Consider the following 26040-nt stretch of genomic DNA (forward strand, 5'->3'; position numbering starts at 1 on the left):
CGCGTCCGCCGTAATCCCGGACATCTGGAATTGCGCCACCAGATGGACGAACCACAACTCCAAAAGGAAGAGACGCGCACAGCGAGGGCAGAGGGTCCGATGGGCCTGCCGCGTCTTTTTTGTGAATCGACATAACAAAAGCTAAGTTAACGACGCGAGTGTTGTCAAAGACGCGGCTGTACCGAATTCTAAAAGGCCCTACTCTAACTACGGCTGACCGCACCCACAAATGCCCGTACGACAGAAGAAACACCACCGATGCACCCCGAAGCGGACACCTGATGTGCAGACCAAAATAAAAACTCGCCAAAAGAGCGGAAACCAACAATGAATTTTTACAAAGAGTATCGATGTCGTCTCTTGCGGCGGTTTTATGATGATTATTAAGGTCAGTTTTTTTTAAAAATATGTTAACAATTCTAACAAGTTCTTTTTATTCCTCGGGCGGTTTTGGGTATTGACGAAGAGAAACCATTTGCCAACGCCGTCGACAGCGGCCCAACTAAATTTCCAATGGACACTACTGATTGCTGCGGATGAGATGGAGGCTGTTTTGGCATCTGTGACCGCGAATGATGCTATGGTGGTTGTTGAGATGAAGTTAGTTGTGGCCTTGTTTGAGTTTGAGCCCGCGGTTTCCTAATAATCGTTCGTTGTCTAGGCTGTTGCTGCGAATGTTGAAAGGTGGTCGCACTCGTTGGACTTCTGATGCGCCGACTCTCCGAGTGGGTCTAGATACGTGGTAAATGATGGGTTTGCTGCCGCGAAATTCAGTATAACGACCACAATTATTATGACAAAACGGTTTGAATCGATTAGTAGAGACGTTCAAGACTTTAGGACATTTTGCAACTCTGAACTAATCCCAAAAAGAAAGATTGAAGGACAATGCCTCGAATGGCAGAAAGCTATTAATGCATTCAACAGTTTGAAGACTAGTTTCAACCAGATCTATAAAGGAAATAGTAGGCACAAAAGGACGCCGTTTTCCTCCGCTCTAATATCTATCGGAGGTAACCTCCTAAGAATTGGAGGAAAGTATTTGCCGCAAGTCCTCACCACCGGAGCCGTCACCTACCTTGGTTACAGGGACTACTCTCTGACAAGAGAAGCAGAGCAATTGTGAGAAAAAAACAGCCCGGGCAGCAGCACTAACACTTAATATCACAAAATTGGAATGCGATCAAATAGATAAATGAATAGAGCAACTTGTCCAAAAATGGAATGATCGCCTCATGCAACATGGTCCCAAATTGGATCTAAATAGAAGTGAATTTTTGACCTCCGATCCCCATGAAAGAGGGACAATCACTGTCAGCCCCAGTGATCCGCCCAGAACTGAGCGAGTTAAATACCTCGGGTCAACGCTATCAGCCAATGGAGAAATGCGTTATGAAATTTCTTCACGGATTAACGCAACCTGGATGAAGTAGCGTTCCACAACTGGTGTTCTTTTTGATCGACGTATCAACGAACGTCTCAAATCAAAACCTTATCGCATTGTCGTCCGTCCTGTCGCCCTCTATGGTTCTGAGTGTTGGCCGACTATAAAAGACAATGAACAGCGGCCTTGTGTTGGACGAGACGAAAATGTTGCGTTGGACTAGTGGCGTGACATGTTTTGGTCACATCCGAAATGAGGATATCCGGTATCGTTATGGGATTGCATCGATCGTGGAAAAATTGTAAGAGAGGCGTCTTCGATGGTATGGTCACGCAATTTGCACTAACGAGAATTCACTTGTCAAGTCGATGGTAAACAACCAAAAGGCAGGCCTAAACAACGGTGGCTTGATACGCTGATTGGGGATCTAAAAGCCTCGAGATTGCATCCAGAACAGACTTTTGATAGAACCAAATAGCGAAACCGATCACGACGAGCCGACCCTGCTTATGAACGGGACAAAGGCTGAAGAAAAAGAAAGAAGAAGATAAACGAAAAGACATTGTGAATGAACAACAGCAAGGACTAATGGTGACCCAACGAATTCTTAACTATGCGTCCGCTTGCCAAATCCTCTTCAATAAAATCTCTGCTAAGTTCAATGAACTAAATCATCAATCAACCCCAATAGCAGAACTCCGACAGCATTTCGCTTCAATATCGAGTTTTTCAAACGTAACTCTTCCAATAACTCTTGAACCCCGAATCAGTCTTGTAGAAAAGGAAGTTGTAAATGGTTCAATCGTGCTTCACTATATGATTCCATTAATGCATAAGCAACCATTCCTAGACAAGGTTGCGATTTCACCGCCTGATAACAATGGAACTGCATTAGTTTTCGATAATGGCAAACCCATCCATCGCGTGGTAATGAATAATACCAAATATAGATCCTTTTACCCAGAAGAGGCGACACAAATCCTCCCAGATGCATACGAAGTCATCACTATGAGACGAAATTCGACTTGTAGTTCCGAGGATGCAACGAAGAATGACTCTGCAGAACAATGGTGTCACACAATAAATATATTTTCTAAAATGTTCTTTTTCTCCTTAGGCGACAGCAGGAGCGTTATCTCCACGGGAATGAAGAAGTCCTTACTAGTTCGTGGCAGTAACTCAAGTAGTAGGCTGTTACTGCAAGGCACATATTTACTTCATTAGGCTAATTGTGAACTCGAATCATCGGAAATTGTTGTGATCAATTCAAACACAACATACGCTCTTAATGCTACAAATACAGAGGATGTCTTTTCAGACATGGACATCCTACAAATCAACCTGCAGGCGCCCACCCCACAACTTTCATCATCAACGGCGCAACAACCAGTATCCGGTCTAGGCCTGCCTTAATAAGGAACTCCAGACATCCCGGTTTTGCGCTGAGGTCCACCAATTCGATATCCCTAAAAGCTGTCTGGCGTCCTGACCTACGCCATCGCTCCATCTTAGGCATACGGATTAAGTGACCCGCCCTAACCTATTGAGCCGGATTTTATACACAACCGGACGGGCATGGTATCTCTCATAGATTTCGTCATTGTGTAGGCTACGGAATCGTCCATCCTCATGTAGGGGGCCAACAATTCTTCGGAGGATTCTTCTCTCGAACGTCGCCAAGAGTTCGCAATTTTTTTGCTAAGAACCCAAGTTTCCGAGGAATACATGAGAACTGGCAAGATCATAGTCTTGTACAGTAAGAGCTTTGACCCTATGGTAAGACGTTTCAAGCGGAACAATCTTTTTAAGCTGAAATAGGCTCTGTTGCCTGACAACAACCGAGCGCGGATTTCATCATCGTAGCTGTTATCGGTTGTGATTTTCGACCCTAGATAGGAGAAATTGTCAACGGTCTCAAAGTTGTATTCTCCTATCCTTCTCTCCTCCTATGCCTTCTTCTTCGTGTTTGACCAGTGCGGTTTGATGTTGTTGGTTGATTCGTCTTCGGTGCTGAGGTTGCCACCATATACTTTGTCTTGCCTTCATTGATGTGCAGCCCAAGATCTCGCGCCACCTGCTCGATCTGAATGAAGGCAGTTTGTACGGCTCGGGTCGTTCTTCCCATGATGTCCACATCGTCAGCATAGACCAATAGTTGGGTGGACTTAAAGAAGATCGTACCTCTTGCATTTACCTCAGCACCACGGATGACTTTCTCGAGGGTCAGGTTAAAGAGGACGCATGATAGCTTATCCCCCTGTCGTAGGCCGTTGTTGATGTCGAACGATCTTAACAGTGATCCTGCTGCTTTTATCTGGCCTCGCACATTGGTCAGGGTCAGCCTAGCCAATCTTATTAATTTCGTCGGGATACCGAATTCTCTCATGGCCGTGTACAGTTTTACCCTGGCTATGTTATCATAGGCGGCTTTAAAGTCGATGAACAGATGGTGCAACTGTTACCCATATTCCAACAGTTTTTCCATCGCTTGCCGCAGAGAGAAAATCTGATCTGTTGCTGATTTGCCTGGGGTGAAGCCTCTTTGGTATGGGCCAATGATGTTCTGGGCGTATGGGGCTATCCGGCCTAGCAAGATAGCGGAGAATATCTTATAGATGGCACTCAGTAACATGATACCTCTATAATTGCTGCACTGTGTGATATCTCCCTTTTTATGTATGAGACAGATAATGCCTCGTTGCCAATCGTCAGGCATTGATTCGCTGTCCCATACCTTGAGCACAAGTTGATGAACCACTTGGTGTAACTTGGTGGTGGTAGTATTTGTCCGTCGTCTTCAGTTGGCGGGACCTCCAACTCGCCAATGTTCTGGTTGTTCAGTAGCTCATCAAAGTACTCAACCCATCGCTCTAATATGCCCATTCTGTCGGAAATCAGATTTCCCTCTTTGTCTCGGCAGGATGAGCATCGAGGTGTATAAGGCTTCATCCTGCTAATCCTGTTGGTAAAACTTCCGCGCCTGGTGCGGTTGCTCCATGCATTTTTCTAGTTCACAGACTTGTTGGTTCTCCCAGGCTTCCTTTTTCCGTCTGTGAAGTCGCTTCTCCGCTCGACGGAGTTCGTGATAAGTCTCTGCGCGAGAATGCAACAACCGGGTAATGCCCGGTATGCAGCTTTCTTCTGTTCCGTTGCTAGCTTACATTCATCGTCAAACCAGCTGTTCCGACTCGTTTTGCGGCTGGAGCCAAGTATGTTTGGTGCCGTATCCATGATAACGTTCTTCAGGTGATCAGATCATCTGTTGATGTTTCATCTCCAGGTCCTCTGTTAACTGCGGTTTTTGCCGCATCCATTTCCCTCTTATAGGTGTCGCGGAGGGTTGTGTTGTGGATGGCTTCAGTGTTCACTCTCACCTGATTGTCAGAGGGGATTCTAGGTGGTATTGTTATTCGAGCTCGGAGCATTATGCCAACGAGATAGTAATCCGAGTCTATATTGGCCCCTCGATATGTTCTTACATTCATCAAGGCTGAGAGGTGGCGGCGTTCAATCAGCACGTGGTCAATTTGATTGAAAGTGGTCCCGTCTGGAGAGGCCCACGTATGTTTGTGGACCGCTTTCGGCGCAAACCAGCTACTTCCAACAAACATTTCGTGTGACATTGCTAATTGAATAATCTGCAGTCCGTTATCATTTGTATTTTGGTGTAAGCTATGGGAGTCAACGTATCGCCTGAATAAGGGCTCCTTCCCTACTTGGCTGTTAAAATCCCCAAGTATGATTTTGATATCATATCCGGAGCAGGCTTCGAGTGTTTGTTCTACAGCCTCGTAGAAGATATCCTTCTCCGACCCTGCAGTCTCCCCTGTAGGGGCGTGAACGATAATGAGGCTTATATTTCTAAACTTGCCTCGCAAGCGCAGAGTGCATAGCCGTTCGCTTATGTTTTCAAAGCCGATAACAGCACGTTTCATTTTTTGGCTGACTAAGAAACGAGCGCAATGCTGACCACATTGCCTCCTAATGTACCGTTACGGTCTTGAATGAAGTGCTCTAACACACTTCAAAGCCCTGATCCAACATGGATTGTTGCGCCAACGATTATTATTATTATTTTTCCGAGTTATCACAATCTCGGCAGATGCCGGATTTTACCTAATACTAGCACTAAGTGCCAAGCATTTAGGCTCGGACGATCCTACCTACTTAAAAACTAAAGGGGCACTGGTGGTGGTGGCCGGTGGTAGGTCAGTGGGAGAATCCGTCGAGTACTCCCCGCAACATCGAGCACGTATGCAGGATGGTGTACTTCTGAATGGTTTGAACCAGACTGTGCGAAAGCCCCAGGACATCAAGGGAAGCCGTCAGGGATTTAGGTACAATACCTGTAGCTGACAATATTATGGGAACTACAACCACCCGCTCGAGGCGCCAAATTCCTTTGATTTCCCGAGCCAATGGCTCATAGTTCACCTTCTTCTCCACGTATTTCAGTTCAATGTTGCTATTATGGGGGATAGCAACATCAATAATATACGCGGAGCGACCCGTCTTGTCAACTAACAGTACGTCAGGCTTGTTGTGTGCTGTATGGCGATCAGTCAGAACTTGCCGATCCCAATACATGTTGTAAGCAGAACTATCAAGTACTGCTTGCGGCTCATATCGGTAAACCGGACATGTTCCCGTGATCAGCCCATGCTTATATGCAAGGTTTTGATGGATAACCTTACATACAGCATTATGCCTGGTGATGTATTGCACCGGTGCCATAACAATACAGCTAGAAATGAGATGTTCCAACGTCTCTAACGCCGAACCACACATTCTGCACTGGTCGTTCTCCACCCGTTCTTTCATGATGAGCTTTTTATAAGCTCGGGTGGCGACCACGCCATCCTGAATGGCACACATGAACCCCTCCGTCTCAGCAAAGAGCTCCCCAGCACACAGCCATCTGTTCGGCAGATGCAAATCGACAAATGGCTGCCAAAGACAATTCGCGTGTTTACCATGCATTGCCTTCGACTTCCATTCATCGAACGGCAATATTCCGAATGCATAAGCCAGTGAAGGGATAGCGAATACATTCAACGCGCTTATTTTATTCTTCCCCGAGAGATGCGATTTATTATTATTATTATTAAGAAACCTACTCCGAGCACATGGTTTACTGGATGACCGCTATAATATATGATGTAGCGGCTCTTCTCCAGGAAACCGGTCCCTGTTCATCGCATCTCTTGTAACGCTGTTATATCAGCCCTATATTGGGACAGGGTATCGGCTAGCTGCTCATCAGCTTTATCTCTGTACAGGGAGCGCACGTTCCATGAGAAAATGCGCAAATCGTTAATCCGTTGTCGTCGCCGGGTTCGTCGTTGTAAAGTCCATCCTGTCCGAGGCTCCTTTCGTGGCTCCGTAACATCAGTTTTCCGTGTAGGGTTGTAGCCTTACCCAACCCCCAACCTGGAGGACCAGTTGGTACAGTTTGTCCCGTTTTTAGGCGCGGGAGACTCGCCTTCATCCTTCTCCGTCTGCAGCTTTTCGTTACGAAAGAGTTCCCAGCGGTCACCATGTGGAGGTGGAGATAGGGTTTGGTAGTAGAGCTGTTGGTGTTGGTTCAGCAGGCGTTTCCCAGGTTTTATGCTCCATCGTGGGTACCAATCCACGTTTCGTCCTGGGACCTATACTACCCTTTGACCACCCCACAACTTTATGACACCGAAATTATGAAAATGCAAGCCAATCTTGAAAAGGAGAGCATTTCATCGACCATGGTGGACATCGAGCTACATCATCCTGATCATCGGATGTACGAGTATAGTTGTCCTCATAATACCGATAGTAGCAATCCGAAGTACTTTCACAAAACAAACTCGATTAATCAAAATTCAGCAACGACTCTCTCCAGCGAATAGATTACTAGGATGTTGGAGCTCTACTCAAGTATCTGGGAAATAGTCGTGATGATGGTGTCAAAAACGATACATTGCCTTATTTTACATTAGGTAAACTTCGATAGGATGAGCTCATACTCAAAACAAGTTCACAAGTGCTAGGACCAACCACTTTCAGCCTTTGATAATTATCCCATGCGAATTCTCATTCAAACCCAGCCAAGCATATTTTCTGCAAAAAAAACAACTTCCAACTCGGAACTCACAGAGAAAAAAATATTACAAATGCCAAGCCAAGTTCATCCCGTTAACATTTAATGCTATTACAGAATCCAGTTTAGACCCTTGATTCCTCTTAGTATAATATAGAAAACTGTTCAAGATGCACTTTTCACTTCAAATACTGCACACGCCCGAAAAACACTTGCCTGGAACTTATTTGCCCTAAATTCACCGATGCACAAAATCCCAGCCGAAAGTTTACTGCTTCTGAATGTCCTTATAACTGAGAGTCATATCACAACTACCGCCACTTTCATACACTCCACAACTCCCGGAAAACTTTTCAATGTTTGGAATTTTACTTGAAAATCCCTATCCTTCCCATATTCCGTACAATTTTCAAAGATACTACAAATTTCAGCAAATATTGAAGATGATTATGAAAGTACAAGCTTATAAGTTTCCTTCTACTTTTGAGAAGTTCGTGGGATTGCATACGGTGAACATGCATTAAGGACTGAGTGGTGCAATTAGTGGAAGATAAATTTAAAACCGCATTATCATAATTTCAGATAGCAAACACACAGAAGAGAGGATAACTCCTAGGGATTCATTTGAAAGGTTTGAAAATCGTCTTTATGCAAAAGTGGGAGAGCTGTCGTTTTTGCATTAAAGATTCTTTTTTGCGTTCTCTGCAGATACTGGATTTCGGGAACCAGTTCTTTTCTTTTGTAGTATTAGATTTTAGACAAAGAAAAGTGGCTCCGAAGATACGGGATCTACGACGAAAATAAAAAGGCTCAACATCTCGAAACTTTTTAAATTAGTCTAGGTTCAGGCAAGTTCAAACTAAAAAGGGAACTAACAACTATACGCAACGAAAACACTTTAAAAAAAGTCTCTAGAAAGGATGCAGACAAAACAATATACATTTAATGAAAGTTCCCTTCAATCCAAAGAAAAGGAGCTTCCTCATTTCAAATTCTCATAAAGACTAGAACAAACACTCTCAGTTCACTCCGATTTCTCGAAACGGACAGTCATCAAGAGCAGAAGCTGATCGAGGACTGTTAAGAACCAGAAGGAAGTATACGTTCTGGACCCTGGTGACATTCACGTCCAAAAAAGGGAATTAGTATAAGAACATTAAATTAAACAAGTCGGGAAACCAAAAGCTAGACACTTCAGGTACGAAAGGTTTTGTGTATTTCTTTTATAAAGAGATTTGAGTGTGCATTTGTCCCATTAGCATGTAGCACGTAAAATATGCATATATTATGTGAAAATATCTACTTTTAGGTGATATTGACATTCATAGTCTTGAATTTGCAGAGGAGCGACAGTTTTGACCTAGTATAACTTTGTTAGTAATAGTGCGATTTTCACCAAATTTGGCAAGATCATGCTCTATGCTGCAGCCTATATGCGAAATTTTGTGATTCTAGGCTGAACTTAAGGGGGGTTTTCATTTCAATTACTAAAAATTATAGTAATGTACTATTATTAGCTTTATTTGAACAGGTATCGGTATGTAGGGTATTTCGGAGCCTAGGCACCATATGGTGGCATCCTCCTATTTTTTTTTAGATTTTGCGGTTGGGTAGCACTCCCCACCTATTCAACAAATGTCAAAACTAAGACTGGCTTCGAAAAGTTCTAACCGAGACCTTTAATTTGATACCCCATATGACTATATTTGATGAAAAAAAAAGTGGCAGCCAGGTCAGCACCAGGTATGTTTGCCAAAGTTTTTACGGCATGCCTTAGAGAAGGAGAATTCCCCGAGAAATGGAAGCTGCAAAAGTTGATACTTTTTCCGAAGCCAGGTAAACCATTGGGAGACCCCTCCTCATATCGACCGATATATTTGGTCAGTACCATTGGTAAACTATTTGAAAAAGTATTATACAACAGGCTGCTCGCTGTTGCGGAAAAGGAAGGAGGCCTATCCGATAAGCAATTCGGGTTTCGTAAGGGGAGATCAACCATCGATGCAATCAACATGGTGACTGGCCTGGCACGCGCTGCAATACAAGATGACAAATGCTGCGCAGTGGTGACACTCGATGTAAAAAATGCATTCAACACTGCAAAGTGGACGAAAATCGTAGAGGCTCTAACCAAACCACAGGCTCCAAAGTACATTGTACGCATCGTTGTTGCATTTCTTCTTGGAAGAAGATTATATTGCAACTCGGACGATGGAGAGAAATTTTTCCCAATGACGTGCGGCGTACCACAGGGGTCTGTCTTAGGTCCCTTACTGTGGTTAATTATGTACAATGGAGTGCTGACGCTACGCCTTCCTAGCGGCGTGACAACTATTGGTTTTGCGGACGATATCGGGGTAACAATAGTGGCAAAACACTTAGACGAGATCGAAATCTATGCAAATGAGGCGATATGGGAGATCAATTCCTGGTTAAAAAAGTCCGGTCTATCACTTGCTGAACATAAAACGGAACTAGTGCTAATCAGCAAAAGAAGGAAAGACACGACCGTGAAAATTAAAGTTGGTGAAAAAACAATTTATTCCCAAGAGTCGCTTAAATATTTGGGAGTAATAATTGACAAAAGACTCGATTTTAAAAAACACATTGAGTGCGCTGCAACTAAAGCATCTTCCATCGCTGTAACGATCTCGAGGATACTACCGAACATTGGTCGACCAAGACAAAGTCGACTTCGTCTTATTTCAAAGGTAGTTAGTTCCGTGCTACTCTACGCAGCTCCAGTTTGGGCACCCGTTCTGGAAAACAAATCAAACTGCGGAAAACTAGGAATGGCATATCGACTAAGTGCACTCCGGGTATGCAGTGCTTATCGAACGACATCAGGAGAAGCAGCATATGTACTGGCAGGGACAATCCCCATAGACATCTTGGCGGATGAAGGTCGGCGTCTCTACGACAAAATGTACGCAATCGGGGAGTCTATTGTACTTCGGCGGCAACTAGCACGGCGGGAATCCATCGCAAACTGGCAAAAGAGATGGAACGAGGCACAAACTGGCCGTTGGACCTACCGTATCATTCCACACATTCGAAGATGGATGGAAAGGAATCACAGGGAACTAAGCTACGAGCTAACACAGTTTTTAAGTGGACATAGCTTATCTTTATCGATTTGGACACGACGAGTCACCATGGTGCCCAAGGTGTGGTAACGTGGCTGAGAATGCGGAGCATGTTGTATTTGAGTGCCCAAGGTTTACAGCACACCGAACTAGGCTGGAGGCGATCGCAGACAGTCGCTTAACACCTGGAAACATAGCGGACTTTATGTTGGAATCAACGGAGGCTTGGAATCAAGTGGTAATTGAGCTGAAAATGATTCATCAACAGCTAAGGCATGAAGAACTGTGAAGAAAGCAAGAAAGGAAGCGAATAATAATGCGCCGCAGTTAAGAACTGATCCAGCCCCACGATGCAATGCTTATAGCAGTCCCGTGGGGAGAGTGGAAGAAGAAGGAGGTGGTTTTAGTGAACACATAACTGTATGGCAGGAGCCAGCAGTAGGTTTTGAACCTTTCCACCTTCCAACGATGAAAAAAAAAGACAGATAGTAAACCGATTTCAATAAGGTTTTGTGTTTACACGAAACCTTAAAAAGCAGGTACGGGCTTGGGGACAGGATGTACGCCAAGAGGTGCAAGATGATGCACCCCGAGGAGATGTCATCCGAAGAAGAAGGCAGCTCTCCAGAGCTGCAGACATTAAGCGCGACCCGCCTCGAAAAAATCAAGGAGCTCAAACAAGAGAATGTCGCGATGGTTCAGCAACTAGACTGTTAACAAAACATCATCAAGCTGGAGGAACGCTTGGCATCCCTCGAAGGGAGGATGCACGTCGGAGCAGACGCAACGGCAACATCTGCAACCTAAAAACCGTGAACGAAAACGATGGCAACATCATCAACATAATCGTGAATAACGGTAACATCAAGAACAACAACAACACGAGCAACATGTCGAGCAAAAGCAACAGAAGGAGCAACAACATCACCAAGATGAAGAGATGTGCCTCGAAATCGACATCCAAGAAGAGGAAGGCGACGAATTCAACTTCGTCCAACGGAGGAAAAAGAAAAGCAAAGAGAAGATTAGTATAAGTAATGCCCCTCAGGCACCCTCCCTCCCGCCCCCCAGCTACCCGCACAAGAAGGCAAAAATTACGCCCATCACTGGGTATAAAATCAATGTTCCTCAATTCTTGAGGATCCTAAAAGAGAAAATGTTGAAAGCAACCCTAAAAAGTACGAAGGCCGATAGGAACCTCATTTTCGCTCAAAGCCTTGAAAATCATCCAGCGATCTTCAATCTTATTAAAGAAAAGGGGCTACATGCCACGACCAGCACCCCACCACCTTTAAGGACTCAATCCTTAGTCATCCGTGGTCTTCACAGAAAGACAGACATAATACGCGAACTCAATGAAGAGTATCCGCACCTAAAGGTGAAAAGCGTGTCGAATCTAGTCACACAAGCCGACAAGCTTCTGCACAGCCAGAACCCAACGCTTCCGTTGAAGTCGCAATCGGGGCTGTTCATGGCTACTTTCGAACCAGAACAAGAGCTAAATGAAGCGTTTAAGGTGAAATATATTCTCCATCAGAAAATTTCGCTTGAGAAAGTCAAGAAGTGCAGTGCAACAACTGTCAAAACTTCGGGCAAATCGCCCTCAATTGCTCCATCGTGCACCGGTGGCGTGAGGTGCATGAAAACCCATGTTCCAGGGAAATGCCCAAGCCCCATCGCAGACAAACCGACTTGCTCCAATTGCGGCCAGTCCGGATATCCCGCCAACTACCGCGGATGCCCTGCATACAAGGACATGATTGCCAGAAGGGAAGCTGGCAGGGCAAAAAAAATGCCGAAGCCATGAAAGCCAAACAGGCGGTGACTCAGATGTCACAAAGCATGGCCAAAACGGACGTTTCTCATGCTTAAGTAGCTGGGAACACTCTTTTTAGAGCTGCAGACCCCCAAACTCCTCTTACCCAAGCAACTAGGAATACTACTCCTAGAACTGCAGCCCCTCAATTCCCTCAAGGCAACAAGTTGGCCTCCAAAAACGGTGGAAACGCTCGCTTGGGCCCAAAAAAATGAACAGCGACAATTAGCAGCTATCCAACTTCTAATGAGTTTATGGAGTTAAAAATCGTCACATTCAACTCCGCATCTTTAGTCTCACACGTCCAAAGTGCCACCGCACAAGAGTTGGTAGATTCCCTGAAAGCAAGCTTCTTCTGTGTTTCAGAGACACATTTAAAAAGCAGGCACATCGTTAATTTGACCGGATATAACATTATCCGGAACGACACCAACTCTGCTACTGTCCTTTATGTCAGAAAAAACTATGAATTTGAGGAAGTCTCCATTAAAACCCCTGCAAACCTGTTCCGCGCCAGCGGCCTTAGTTGAAACTAATGACAATAGACGCATCTTAATAGCTTCAGTCTACATAATATGTAACTCTCCCTCTGCACAACTGGGCCAAGACTTACAAATATTGAGCGATCTCCAGTAAAAATCTAAATACCTAATTTTTGGTGGGGACTTTAATTCACGGCACACTTCCTGGGGCGATTTGGCAAAAAACCGAAATGGGGTTACGCTCGAAAAGTCGATCCATAATCAAAGTCCATTAAACCAGCTTGGTATGATCGTGCCAGACACATCCACAAGGCTTGAAAGTCAGTCAATACTAGACTATTCTAATGTCCGCAGACGCCACTCTCGCACTGCAGGTGTTAACGTACAAAACCTTACCAGGAAAGTTCGATCACTTCGCAGTTGAACTCAAACTTTCCTTAAACTCTCAACTGCAAAAGCTAGTACCCAACACAATCAGATCACTCGCCCATACTTACTGGGATAAGTTCAGGACAAAATTAACACCACAGCTAAACCTGGAAAAAATCACTGTCTCGCAAAATCTAACGGACAAAGAAATCGATGAGGCCATCATCTGATGCCATCAATCCTGCTACACGTAGAAACACAAAGATCCTCCAAATCAATAAGATTCAGTTCAATAAACTGCCGCACGAGATAATAAAACACCTGAAAGTCAGGCAAATCTGGCGCAGAAATCTCAAGCGAAACTTCCACAAAAATGGCAACAGAACTAACACGGAATATAAAGTGTTAATTTCTCGGATTAACTGCCCTAGTACATTAATCCGTCAAATGGTGGAACAATTCCGTAGCAAGGAAGGAAGCTAGCAGATGTGAAACCCGGATCTAATAAGTTTGAACACATCAATAGGCTGACAGGCGCAGCAGATCCAAAAACTTCGTTCTTACCAAGAACAATGAAAACATCGGCAGCGATGCTAGGAAAGCTCAAATACTCGCGGAGTCTTTCCTAAACCAACTAAATTCTTCTTCGCCTAGAAACACCCAGGCCGTCAGTTCAATTGTAGACACGACAATCAAAAACTTTCTTCATGAGCATTCACTCAAACTAACTACCTTCTTCACCTCTAACCCGTCCTGCAAACCAAATGACCCAAAAACCTTATCACAGCTCGCAGCCATTATAAAAAACCTTAACAGCAAAAAATAAACCGGACCAGATGTCATGGCATGCCAAATATTGTCATCAAAAACCTTCCCAGGGCATCAATGAAGTTCCTTCTTGCAGTCTTCAACAACTGCACTAATTATGGTTACTTTCCCACTGCTTGGAAAGTAGCGAAGATATTCGTCACTAAGAAAAAAGGCGGCTCTCACGAACCACAAAACTTCAGGCCCATCTCTTTCCTCCCCAACTTGGACAAGCTTTTCGAAAAACCATGGAGAGTGGGATTAGTCCAACATTGCGATCGGAAAAACGTTATTCCGAACCATCAATTAGGGTTCCGGGCAATGCATGGGACTTAACACGCACTAAGCTACCTTCACGACTCAGTGAGTATCAGACTGTTAGTCTGTCAGTCAGTCTGACTGTCAGACTGTATAATGTCAGTAACAAACCCACAGTAATGTATGCATTAGGCCTTGAAAAGGCATTTGACTCCGTGTGGGTCAACGGACTCATTTTCAAACTAATCAACCTCGATTTCCCTACCCCGGTGATCAGACTTGCGATAAGTTTCTTCGAAGAGAGGCATTTTTACGTCAGCGTGAGAAATGATTATTCCGATCTCCTACCGGCCACTTCCGGAGTACCGCAGGGATCCATTTCAAGACCTACACTCTGCAACATTTTCACGGCCGGCGCTCTAATCCCAGAGAGCGGCACAGAACTATTACAGTTCGCTGACGACACGCTTATCTTCTCGTCAAACCAACCCGGTAAGGCAGCTAATTATATCGAGAAATACTTATCTGATCTCTGCATGCACTACCGGACCGGGGAGATAAAACTCAGCGAATGTAAAACACAGGTTATTACTCTTCGGAGAAGATCCAGATACTTGGGATCTAGATCTATCTACAGAAAAGCTAAACGCTTAAAACTACTCATCGGGAATACCGTATTGAACAGTTCTCAAAAAATGAAATACTTAGGAATGCTATTTCATTAACACCTACGATTCGACCCTCACCTTAATGCGGTGCACCAAGTAATATCTACTCTATTCTTCGTAAAAGAGTAGGACTTTGCACTAAATCTAAGCTGACTCTATACAAAGTCCTCATAAGTCCGATTCTTTGCTACGAAGCCCCTACGTGGACCACTTGCTCGAACAAAGCTATGAAGAAGTGCGAGTCCTTCGAGCCCAGAATTTTGAGACACTGCGTCGGCTTGTCGTACAATTGGAAAACCAAGAAGTGTGGCCGCAACGCCACAGAGTGCAGGCGAGCAAAAGTTAAACCTCTTCGAGAGTTCACTCTCAACCTGTTAGAAAGATTCTTCGAAAGAAGGGAGAATCAACCCAATCCACTCATGAGGCAAATTTATCTAGAGGGTTACTCCACCCCATTGACTACATTCTTGAGGCCTTGAGCCTTGTGAGCTCTGCATTAAAACCCAACATTGTCTCTCTCTTCGACACCCCTTGCCTGGTAGGGGTGCACAGAGGTTAAGCGCTGTTAAAACACTAGATATAAGCATTAGATTAAAGCATTATTTATTAGATTAGATTAAGTTAGAATAAGTAAGTAGATAAGCCTTCTCGTGCTCCATTTTTTTAATCATGGATTGTCAAAATCAATGTGTAACGTAAATACACCGTAAAAAGGAATGTCAGAGAAGGTCGGGCAGGCCAAACATTGTAATAGCCACCCGTTTTTTTAATATTTAATTATGATACATAAGCTACATTTAGGCTAGAAATAACAAACAAACGCTATGTATTAAATGTAAGTCACTGGATTTATTGAAAAATGATTTTAAAACGAAAAAAAAACGAACTCGCCCTCCGGCCAGATAACAATATTGAATTTCAGTAAGATACAAATAAAAAGACTTCCCGATCCAACCTGTACACTTGCTCTCAACTAGCTTTTTCGAATTTTGGGTATTACCCACCCAGAATGTCAGTCTAAATTCCTTTCTGGCGCCCAACGTGAGGTCAAAAGTCGACAAATTCATTTCATATGCAATAAAACTAACGAGAAAAACTCAATCAAAACTAAATTCTTTCATTTGTTGTTTTCAGTTTTCAAAGTATCTTCAAGATAAACTTATAGGAAAGTTTTATGCTAGTGATTTGCCAAACTATCTCTCAATGCGTTTTGAGAGCACTTCAATTTTCATAATGGGACTTTTCAATTTATGATAGACTTCTATGCCTTATATGAATAAGGATGATGGGGCTTACATCTTTCCTGCAAACAGATAAATTGCGCTAAGACCAAATTAATTTTTTTTTCTTATTTTCGCCTGTCGACGACGGTTCTTCAAGACATTTTGGTTACATCACAAATCGAAGGGAGAGATAACTTCGGAGTATGTGAGTATGTCTGTCTAATGCAAGGGAGAGGATCAGTCCCGGAGCACGTAGGAATATCATAGATTCTTTTATATTCACATAAATTCCGATTCCGCTGCAACTATAGTATTTTTTTCGAACACCTCCGTTAGTAGTCAAAATACCCACAATCCTTCTACATATCTTCCTGATCTTCGTCGATGCTACTAACACTATCAATTGCTGTTTGCATCATAAGAAAAATCGAGCCCTCGTTTGCTAAGGTATTCAAGCTTCGATTACCCTTCACGCCTTTCAATCGCTCGTCAATCACCTGAGTCGCACTTAGCAAAACCTGTTGCAATTGTCGAATCTTGTCGTTTCTTCTTAGATAAAGAGGACCTCACAATTTAGCCACGCATTCTCATGGTCTATCCCAGTTTTTTTGTGCTTCAGGTTAACTTCAAATCGATCACCAAACAGATGTGTGGAAATCAGAGAATGAGAAGGCATTACAAAAATTGAATTCAATTCTTCTAGCGTCTCTTGCAGTACTCCTTTCCTCCATTGTTCGCGTCCATTGTTTCCCCTAAGGCCAGAATTCCATATCGAGGCGAGGGTCCTCTTGAATAGTCCATAAGTTGGGAGAAATCGTTTCAACTTTGCCTATATATTCATCTTTCAAAGTTGCGTCCTCTATCTCCATCGACGATTACGTACTTTGTCGTGGTGAAGGAGCTCAGTAAGGATATATCCTCCGGGAAACCAGAGGTAGCAGCTGAAGCTAAGTGATAATCAAAACCCCAAGCCAAGGTGTGACTACCGTGCCGAGGGCTGAATGGCCGCAGGGGTTAAGATGTAGTCGTGAACGGAGAACTCTGGATACCAGGCGACCCCCAGTTTTAACTAGCCTTGTCTCGGCAAAAAGGACTCTGCCGAGATCGACTTACTTTCCCCAGTAAAACAAAGGCCATGGCAGCCAACTATGCAGAAACTAAAACCTAAAAAACAAAAACAAAGGAATTTAACAGCACTTTGATCGTGACGATCCAAACCTGAGCAAAAGGGTAAGGGCTATTCGATGGATAACCTGAATCTAGACTTAGATTAGCCACTTATTCAAATGGGAACCAACCCTATGGGGACCCAGTCCTTAAGGGACGAGCCGAAGCAGTCCCCTTCTGGCAGCATTACTGACTCCGGGCTCCGATTGGCGCCACTTGCTGAAGCTCAGGTCTTACCCACGGGTTAGCATCTGTCATTGGCCAGCAAACAGCTTCCGGGCAAACAGCCTTCGTGCAAAACAATGCTCCCGGACAAACCGCCTCCGGGCAAACCGCCTCCGGGCTCCGCCGGCAACAGCTAAATTTTCATTTGCAGCCAAGACTATCGAGGCCCATGAATGGATGGTGTATGACGACACCAATCCTTCCGGTTACGATACAGAGCAGTGTGAGCTGCTTATGATGAAACTTCTCCTAATTGTAAGGCTTTGAGTCGGCAGGTGTACACCGTAAAATCTTACAGGTAATCTTTGCCGACGAAAGCACAAACGAGTGGCTTAGACAATACTGCCCCTCTTTTAATGATGTGTGGCAAGGTGCACAACTGACCCTGAAAAGAGTTAAAATCATTTAAAAAGTGCTTTCCCTGGCTTTCAGAAAAGGAACGTAATGGTGTTGAGGTCCTGGAACAACTTGGAGTCCAGAATAACTTCAACACCTACACCTAGACGATAGTAGATAGCAAAGTAGGGGAAAGAGCCGATAGGGCGGGAACTTTCCTCACTATCAGTGTTTGCGAACTCGATATTAAGAAGCTTCAGGTTAGGGATTATGACTTTATAAGTGTCGGCTCCTAAAACCACCGAGGGGAACGTCCATCCCACGGCATCTTTATCTGAAGCGTAGATGAGGCGCCATACCTCTCAGATAAATTTACTGCATTGTAAAGCAGCGACTGTACTTATCAGGCCTCAGGTCAATAGCTGTGAGACATACATATGCCTCATACAAAAACCATGGGTTGTTGGTGGAGAAATTAGGGGCTTAAACTTCCAACATGCTAACTCGGTGTATACCAATGGAAGTGATAGACCCCGCTCCTGCACGGTGGTCTCAAAATACCTCCAAGCTATCTTGGTTAACGACCTATGTGATGGCGGTACCACTACGATCAAGCCAACAGGGAGATAAGAAGATGCTATGGTGCTCTGCTTATTTCCCTTATGACGTAGACGAAATTCCTAGTGAAACATTCATCAGAACTAACCAATATGCCAAAAGTGAAAGTATGGGAATAATAGCACGCTGTTATGTTAACGCCCAAGGGAAATTCCAACATCAACGCGAGAGGATCGAGACTACTAGAGTAACTGGTAGGAACCGAATTGCAGACCCTCAGTTTGGGTAATGATCCCACTTTCTTCAACGTGCTCAGGCGAGAGGTCATCAACATCACGTTGTGGTCCCCTGAAATTGCGCCTCGGATCACATTCGCATTGATTTCTTAATGAGCCTGAATCCACTACCACCTACTCCAATTGAGAAAACAACCCAGATGATCAGAGAAGCTTTTGAAGAGAGCTGTCCACTCATGATGCCAAAGAAGGGTAAAACACAGTGGTGCAACTCAAATTTAGCGAAACAGAGGAGCACGACAAGGGTGCCCCTCAACCGAGCTCTAAAGTCTCATTCATTCGCCTGCTGGATTCAGTACAAAGAGGCTCAAAAAGATCTAAAGTAAAGCATAAGGTCGGCCAAACTACCATCATGGAGATGCTTTTGGGATGATACCAACTCTCTTGAGGCAACCTCAAAGCTGAAGCGGATCCTTGTCAAAGCACATAGCCAGCAGTTGGATTATCTACGTTTACAGAACGGGAGGTACACCGAAAGCGACGAGGAAACGGCAAATCATTTGCTTGAAGTACACTTCCCAGGCAGCTTCCAAAATCTCATCTTGAGACCGACAGACACATACATCCTTCAAACGGAAGATTGGACTCTGGCATACAAAGTATTTTTACGGGAGCGAGAGGAAAAATGAACTCGTTCCATAGACACAAGTTTACAGGTCCGGATGGCATTATTCCTGCTCTAGTGATAAAGGGAATGGATGCCATGGGCCTACACATTCGGAATATATACCGCGCTTACCTAGCACATGCCTATACTCCAACCAGCTGGCGTGATGTGGAGGTAATATTTATTCCCAAATCAAGAAAACCCACCTACACAGACACAAAAAGCTTTCGCCCGATAAGCCTAACTTCATTTCTGCTAAAAGGACTAGAAAGGCTAGTAGATCCGTCAATAAAGGATACATATATTCCTAAGTGGCCACTTCACTATAGGCCACATACCCATCATGCTGCCCACAGAGACAGCACTCCATGAACTTACGGGAAAAATAGAGAAGGCAATGTCCGATAAAGAATACGCCTTAGGCGCATCTATGGACATCGAAGGCGTCTTCAATTATGGTGATCTGTAACGCGGCAAGGCAGCATGGAATCGATCTACTGTCAAGTCTACTCGAAGGCAAGGATGGAGAAATTTGAACTTCTGCCTGCAGGCGAAAATCTTTGTGGAAGAACCCATGGCCGTTTGAGCGGCATTTTTGTTGTCCCTCATGAAGTGGGAGATGAAAACCCTAGTAGGGCTTTTCACGGAACTCTACCACTTAAACTATCATATGGGAAAAATCGAACTGGTAGTCTCGGCCATATGCAGCCAATGCGAGAAGGAAGAAGAGACGGCCCCGCGCTTCATATGCAGCTCGGCCCGGCCTTCTCAGACCTCAAACGAAGATACCTTGGTAAGGTTTTCTTCAGCGAAGAATCTGCGCATTTTCTGTTTCTGGAGAATGTTCTCAGATTCGCGAAAGCCTGCAAACAAAGTCGGCGAGAAGCCGACGGATAGGCGATCTCCGCGGATAGTACAATAGGCCTAGCAAACATCTGAGTGCTTGGAGCTACGGCTCTCCCCACTAAACTAAACTAAAATAACTAACTGCGTCCTCCATCTTGGAAACTAAGGAATCAGGAGCAGACTCATAGAACTTGCCACGCTGATCAACATGTTGCTTTTCATTTAGCGGGTATGATTTTAACGCCTTCTCACGACTGTGCTCATTCAATCTCCCCAGACATTTAACCGAAAATGAAGATAAGGTACCTTATCTACAGTTCATTGCGTTTGAACTTCCGCCAAAAGGTTGGCAACTAGCGCAGAATAAGACTCATCAGAAAGAAGTTTCCTAAAGATCGTCCTAACTGCTGCACATCCTCCTTTTAGATTGATGGGTAAATACCATCCATGTCAGGTGCTTTCATTTTTTGACAAGCAACTATCATTCCAGTAATGTTCCAATTTCGGTTTGAAAAGATTCGTGTTCAGGAGTTTAGAGAAATCACTGATTCTCTACTGCCAAATTCAATCGAACTTCCAACAGAGTTTGCACTGTCACAACTCTGGAGTTCATAAAAGTACCATTCAGTTTTCTATGAAAGTCCAACTTGACGAAATCATCTCGTGCAAGGATTCCACATAGTCTTGAAGTAATTTTTCCGCCTTCCACTTCCCTACAATATGTTCTAATGGAGTCTCATTTTGAATTCTTCAGAGAAGAAGTCTTCAGAGACTGTGGTTTAACCAGTCTTCATTTTTATTGCTTTTACAGTCCGAAAATCGTTCGGTTGATTTCCTAAGGTTTTACAGTTCTCTAACCACCAGACAATTGTTTTAGCAAAGCACTTTAAACATGTGAGATTCTGTGCTTCCAATTGGGCTGCATTTCATAAACAATTAATATTTATGAACGGGAGATGAGCGATCAACCCGAATGACAGAATGCAAATTCATCAAAGATAGATTGGTTTAGGAATAGATTTTCAGTCATTACTTCAAACAAAAGGAAATCCCTTTCCTTCAAAAACCGGCTCTTTTAAGAACTTAGATATTATTACAAGGAAGCAAACTTCAGTTGAAGAAACCGAATTGGTAGTCTTACAGAGATCTTACATACTTTTGGCATGCTGCACCGACCCTCTCCATTCCAAATTCAGGAAAGCAAGTCCTTGGTGTTAATAACTGACAAAGGAACACTTCGGATAGAAAATTGGGATGCGTTCAATCAGAGATTATTCTTGGATTACGACTGAACGCTCATCAATTTTTGACCACCTACTTGAGGATGGACGATTCCGTAGCCTACATAACGACGAAATCTATGAGCGATACCATGACCGTCTCATTGTGGATAAAATCCGGCTCAATGGGTTACGGTGGACGGGTCACTTAATCCGTATGGATAAGGATGATCCAGCCCGGAAAGTCTATAAGGGCAATATCTATGGTAGGAAAAGAAGACGAGGCAGACCCTGCCTGAGATGGAACGATGGCATAGGTCAGGACGCCAGACGGATTTTAGGGATATCGCCTTGGTGGACCTCGGCGCAAAGCCGGGATGTCTGGAGTTGCTTATTAAGGCAGGCCTAGACAAGATACCGGTTGTTGCGCCGTTGATGATGATAAAGAAAACAACAGCATCAAACTGGGAACTCCAATTTCTGCAATTACTATTCCAAAGAATCTAAAGAATTTCAGATAGTTAGATAGTTTTTTCTATTGAATATCTAACTTTCAAAAGATAAAAAAAAAAATATTTTTCGTACGCAGTAAGTCTATTATGGCATTTTTTGTAATAATGTCATTCAGGGCGGAAATTTTGAAAAAGAATTTTGGTGGTCTGCCTCTGTTCACCGAGGTTTGAGGAGATTTGAAAGTCGAATACGATTACCAATCTGTTATTTTAATAAAGCATAAGTAAAGAGCAGCATCCCACTGGGAACTCAAATTTCCGCAACTATTATTCCAAGGAATCCAAAGAATTTCAAATTTTTTCATGTCAAATGACAAATTTCTAAACGAAATACACCCACGTTGGGCGCCAAATCTTTAAACATCTATTGCAGCCAAATGGCAATCTATATAATTACTGAAAATATTTAGATAGCGTTTTCTATTGCAAAACTAACTTTCAAACGATAAAAAAGTATTTTTTGCACCCAATAAGTCTATTATTGCATTTTTTGTAATAATGTCATTCAGGTCGGAAATTTTCAAAAATAATTTTTCGGTCGGCCTTTGTTCATCGAGATTTATGGAGATTTGGAATTCGAATACCTGTGAAATTCATCTAATGGATATAGTCGTATAGAATATCTCTCAATCTAAAGAGATTTATCACAAGGAGTAAGAATATGAATCAGTGGAAACTACCCCCACATCACCAGCCCACATTGGGCGCCGAAATTGCAAAGCGTTGAACACCATTAATTTTAACTAGTTTTCTTACAGGACATATATTTTTATTTATATCATTTACCATGATTTTAAATTTTGCACACTAGCACAACTTTCCCAACGTCTAGATTGCTCTAAATTCTACATATTTGTCCTACAACAATCAATCCATGCAGCATATATTCCTCACAAGCCATTATCCTATTGCCCTACTTCAAGTCTCATAGATTCCGCACTTTTACAAATAGAGGGCAAACCTCTCTATTCATTGCTATCGAAGACTGAACAGGACCATCATCGTACAGATTACAAACCCTGTCCTTCCTTAATGGTTTCAATCTTCCCCCCTGAAACGTAGACGGCAATATGCTGAAATTCAATACCCCCTTTTAATACTTATTTCAAAAAGCTTAACCTCTCGTCCTAAGGTCAAATTCATTGTAATCAATTTCACGTTAATGTACCATCCGAGAAGATTATATGAAAGAATATTTTTCCACAACAGCTTATAAAATCGTTTCAATATTTCCGAAAAAAAAATTCAAATCCAATCCGAGGAAGAAGTGAAAGAAAACAAAAAGGACGAAACTGTGAAGGCGAATCTAATGGGAGACTGTGTATAAGTGTTTATTGAGAGATTGGAGAAAGTCTCCTGGCTCTGCCTGAAATTTTCTCACACATACACTTTCCATGAGTATAAGAGTTCTGACGAACCTTATTCTAGCATCCACAAGCTACAGAGAAATGGCATCAGACATTCCAGCAACATTATCCAGATTGCAAAGCTTCTTGTTTGCGAATTTCAAGAATCAAGTATTTTGCAATGAATGTTCTTTTGCAGGAGTCAAGAGCATAGTTCACTGACGTGGTATTACTCAAAACTGTCACGGGTTTCTTGACGTTCGAAGAATTTTCCCTAAAGGGTCGCTTCAGTAAGAATAACAACCAATAACAGTATCCTGGAAAGTTCTCATCCTTCTTGTGGGTAGTCGAGTCATAAAGTTGCGTGGGATGTTATCCAAGGACATGGATTCGTTGGCTCAGAAAATGCAAAAACTGTGAGCGGAGAGGAACATTGCAAAGGACTCAGGATGACCAGCAATTGCACTGTTTGCTAAATATTTAAAATTCAACCCCAAAGCCCCGACAAACACCAATCATTGCGAGTTGAACCGAAAGAAGTTTGCATGGACCAAGCCAATTCAAAAACTTTTCAGGGGTAAAATTCCAGGACGAATCTTCAATTGCTCTCGCAAAAAACACATACATAACCAGCATAAGATGCGCTCGCGTACGTTCCATTGCTATCAACAAGAGAATTCCCAGAACTTTGTTATCCTAGATGGAAATATTAGAACAAAACAATTGAAAACCCATAGCGCGCGGTAGCCCATACGCAATTACGCATGACCGTCCTGTCTCTCCCGTGTGCTGATGTTCTGTCCTGTCCAAATGATTTGTTCCTTTTTCATTGCGAGCTCCTCTAGGAGCTCGACTGGGTCGTAGGACGAACAGACTGAAAAATTATTACTCCTTGGGTAGTAACAGGATAATTTTGCAAAGAAAAGATTTTTGAAATGGAAAATTTTCCTTGACAGTTATGATATTGTCAGCATCCTTATCCTGTATTTGCATAGGTGACAGATTTGAATTTTAGGTTCACGGATAATAGGGAAAATACTTTAGAAATTTGTTAATGATATGAATGGCACGTACAGCTATTTCCCTGGGATTAGCAAGAGTAGAGCGCTCCTGGGTTTCGGTTGTAACATGTTTTTTGAAAGCCTCCTTTTGACGTACGTTTTCTGTCTTGCGTTTATTCTCTGCTTTCCTCTAAAATATGCGTTGGCGATTTCAACACTCCACGCCGATGTCCTTTTTGCACACAGAAGTTTCACCTTTTCTTGGAATTCAGAAAAATTAATTTCTGATTTCCTTCAAACACCGAAATTATCCACTGTGCCCGTTAATTTCCATTATAAACCATAAACTTGCAGGACGAGACAAACACGATATTTTTCACCCCGAATGTAAGCGTCGCGAGGGTTATGGGGAGTTCGACTGCAGTCTGTCGGTCTAACCGTTAACTTCACTATTTGCGAATTCCATGTTTTTTACTTTGAAAAAATTTCGCCTTAACATGATCACGACCTTAGGAGACGTCCTGCCAAAAAACGGACGATCTAGACCGCCCGAGAAGTATTTTCGCATTCACGGGATCCCTATCAAGGATACACTGTCTCCATTATAATGTACTTAGGGTGCTCGGAACAAACAACACTCTTCTCTCCAGCGATCGTCATCATAGGTGTTACATCGTCCTGACAATCCGAAAATCACTCGGGATCTTCGGACATACCAGCAAAAATTGTATTTTGTCTCGACAGAGCAGGACGCTTCTAAGGGAAAATGTATGTATGTAATCTAAAGAAACCAATTATGGTGTTTTCGTGTGCGAAACGCGACATATCCTTTTCGCCCTTCGACTCGCAAAAGGATTTTCCCACGAAATACTGAGGACGTTTTCACTTAGACATGGTCTTCCGGAGGCAGCTCAATCAAGATGAAAATTGATGAGTTCCTTTCAGACGATTTCGTTCATAGTCTTGTTGCCACTGTTTTTATGCCGATCCCGAAAATTATCGTTAAGTGAATTATTAGATAAAAAACACTCTATTTCGATACACGCGCATACACGCACATACATTTTTTCAAAGATATACTTTGTCGATTTTCATCATCTTTCGTATTTCGGTGTAAAACGGCACCACAAAAAAGACGACGATGTGTAGGCGAGCAGAGATTTTGGTTTGTTACTCGTTTAAATTTATGATTTCTTTTTTTTTTGGAATATTTACTTATATTTTCTTGAATGATGATATGAATGATGAAAATCAAAAAGGAGGAAAAGGCAACAAACAGCACAACCCGAAACCGGAACACCAACTAGCCCCCGAATTTCGTTCGTCACTTAGCTGCTGGGTAAAAAATTCTAGGGACTTCCAGTGTCGAAACTGAGAGTCATATCAGGGATACGTATTACAGGAGCCCTTCGAACGTACACAGGAGAAATTTCGAAGAGAAAAAGCAGGACTGACTCAGTTCGCTAGCGAAGGATGTGTGCAAAATTTTGCATGGAGTAGTCAATGCAAATTGTTGTTGTGTGAAAACAGGACTCTTCCATCTGTATGGGATTCATTCTGTGAATTCGATGAATGTGGTTGAAATTATTGAGGTACTTGAACCCACTACATGCGTTCACTAAAGGAATTTCTTGCTTGCGCGCGCAACATGACAAACATAACCTTTCCTAATCCTGACCAGAAAGCATCCATCCCTAGGGGTGCCAGGGCATCTGATGTGCGTGGAAGAGGAACAAGAGCCTTGACATCCACATTAAATG

The 26040-nt window shown here is 43.2% G+C and overlaps 1 protein-coding gene across 1 annotated transcript in view; it reads right to left on the bottom strand.

The window, feature by feature from the left end:
* Positions 1 to 25545, bottom strand: part of LOC119652263 (neuronal acetylcholine receptor subunit alpha-7-like) — a 222585-nt gene extending 197040 nt beyond the window's left edge. Inside the window, exon 1 of the mRNA XM_038056244.1 lies at positions 24354 to 25545. The gene's annotated coding sequence lies outside the window, so the exon portion shown is untranslated. The remainder of the gene's footprint in view (positions 1 to 24353) is intronic.
* Positions 25546 to 26040: the final 495 nt, after the last annotated feature.

Source organism: Hermetia illucens, chromosome 3 (genome assembly GCF_905115235.1).
Source record: "Hermetia illucens chromosome 3, iHerIll2.2.curated.20191125, whole genome shotgun sequence".
Taxonomy (NCBI): Eukaryota; Metazoa; Arthropoda; class Insecta; order Diptera; family Stratiomyidae; genus Hermetia; species Hermetia illucens.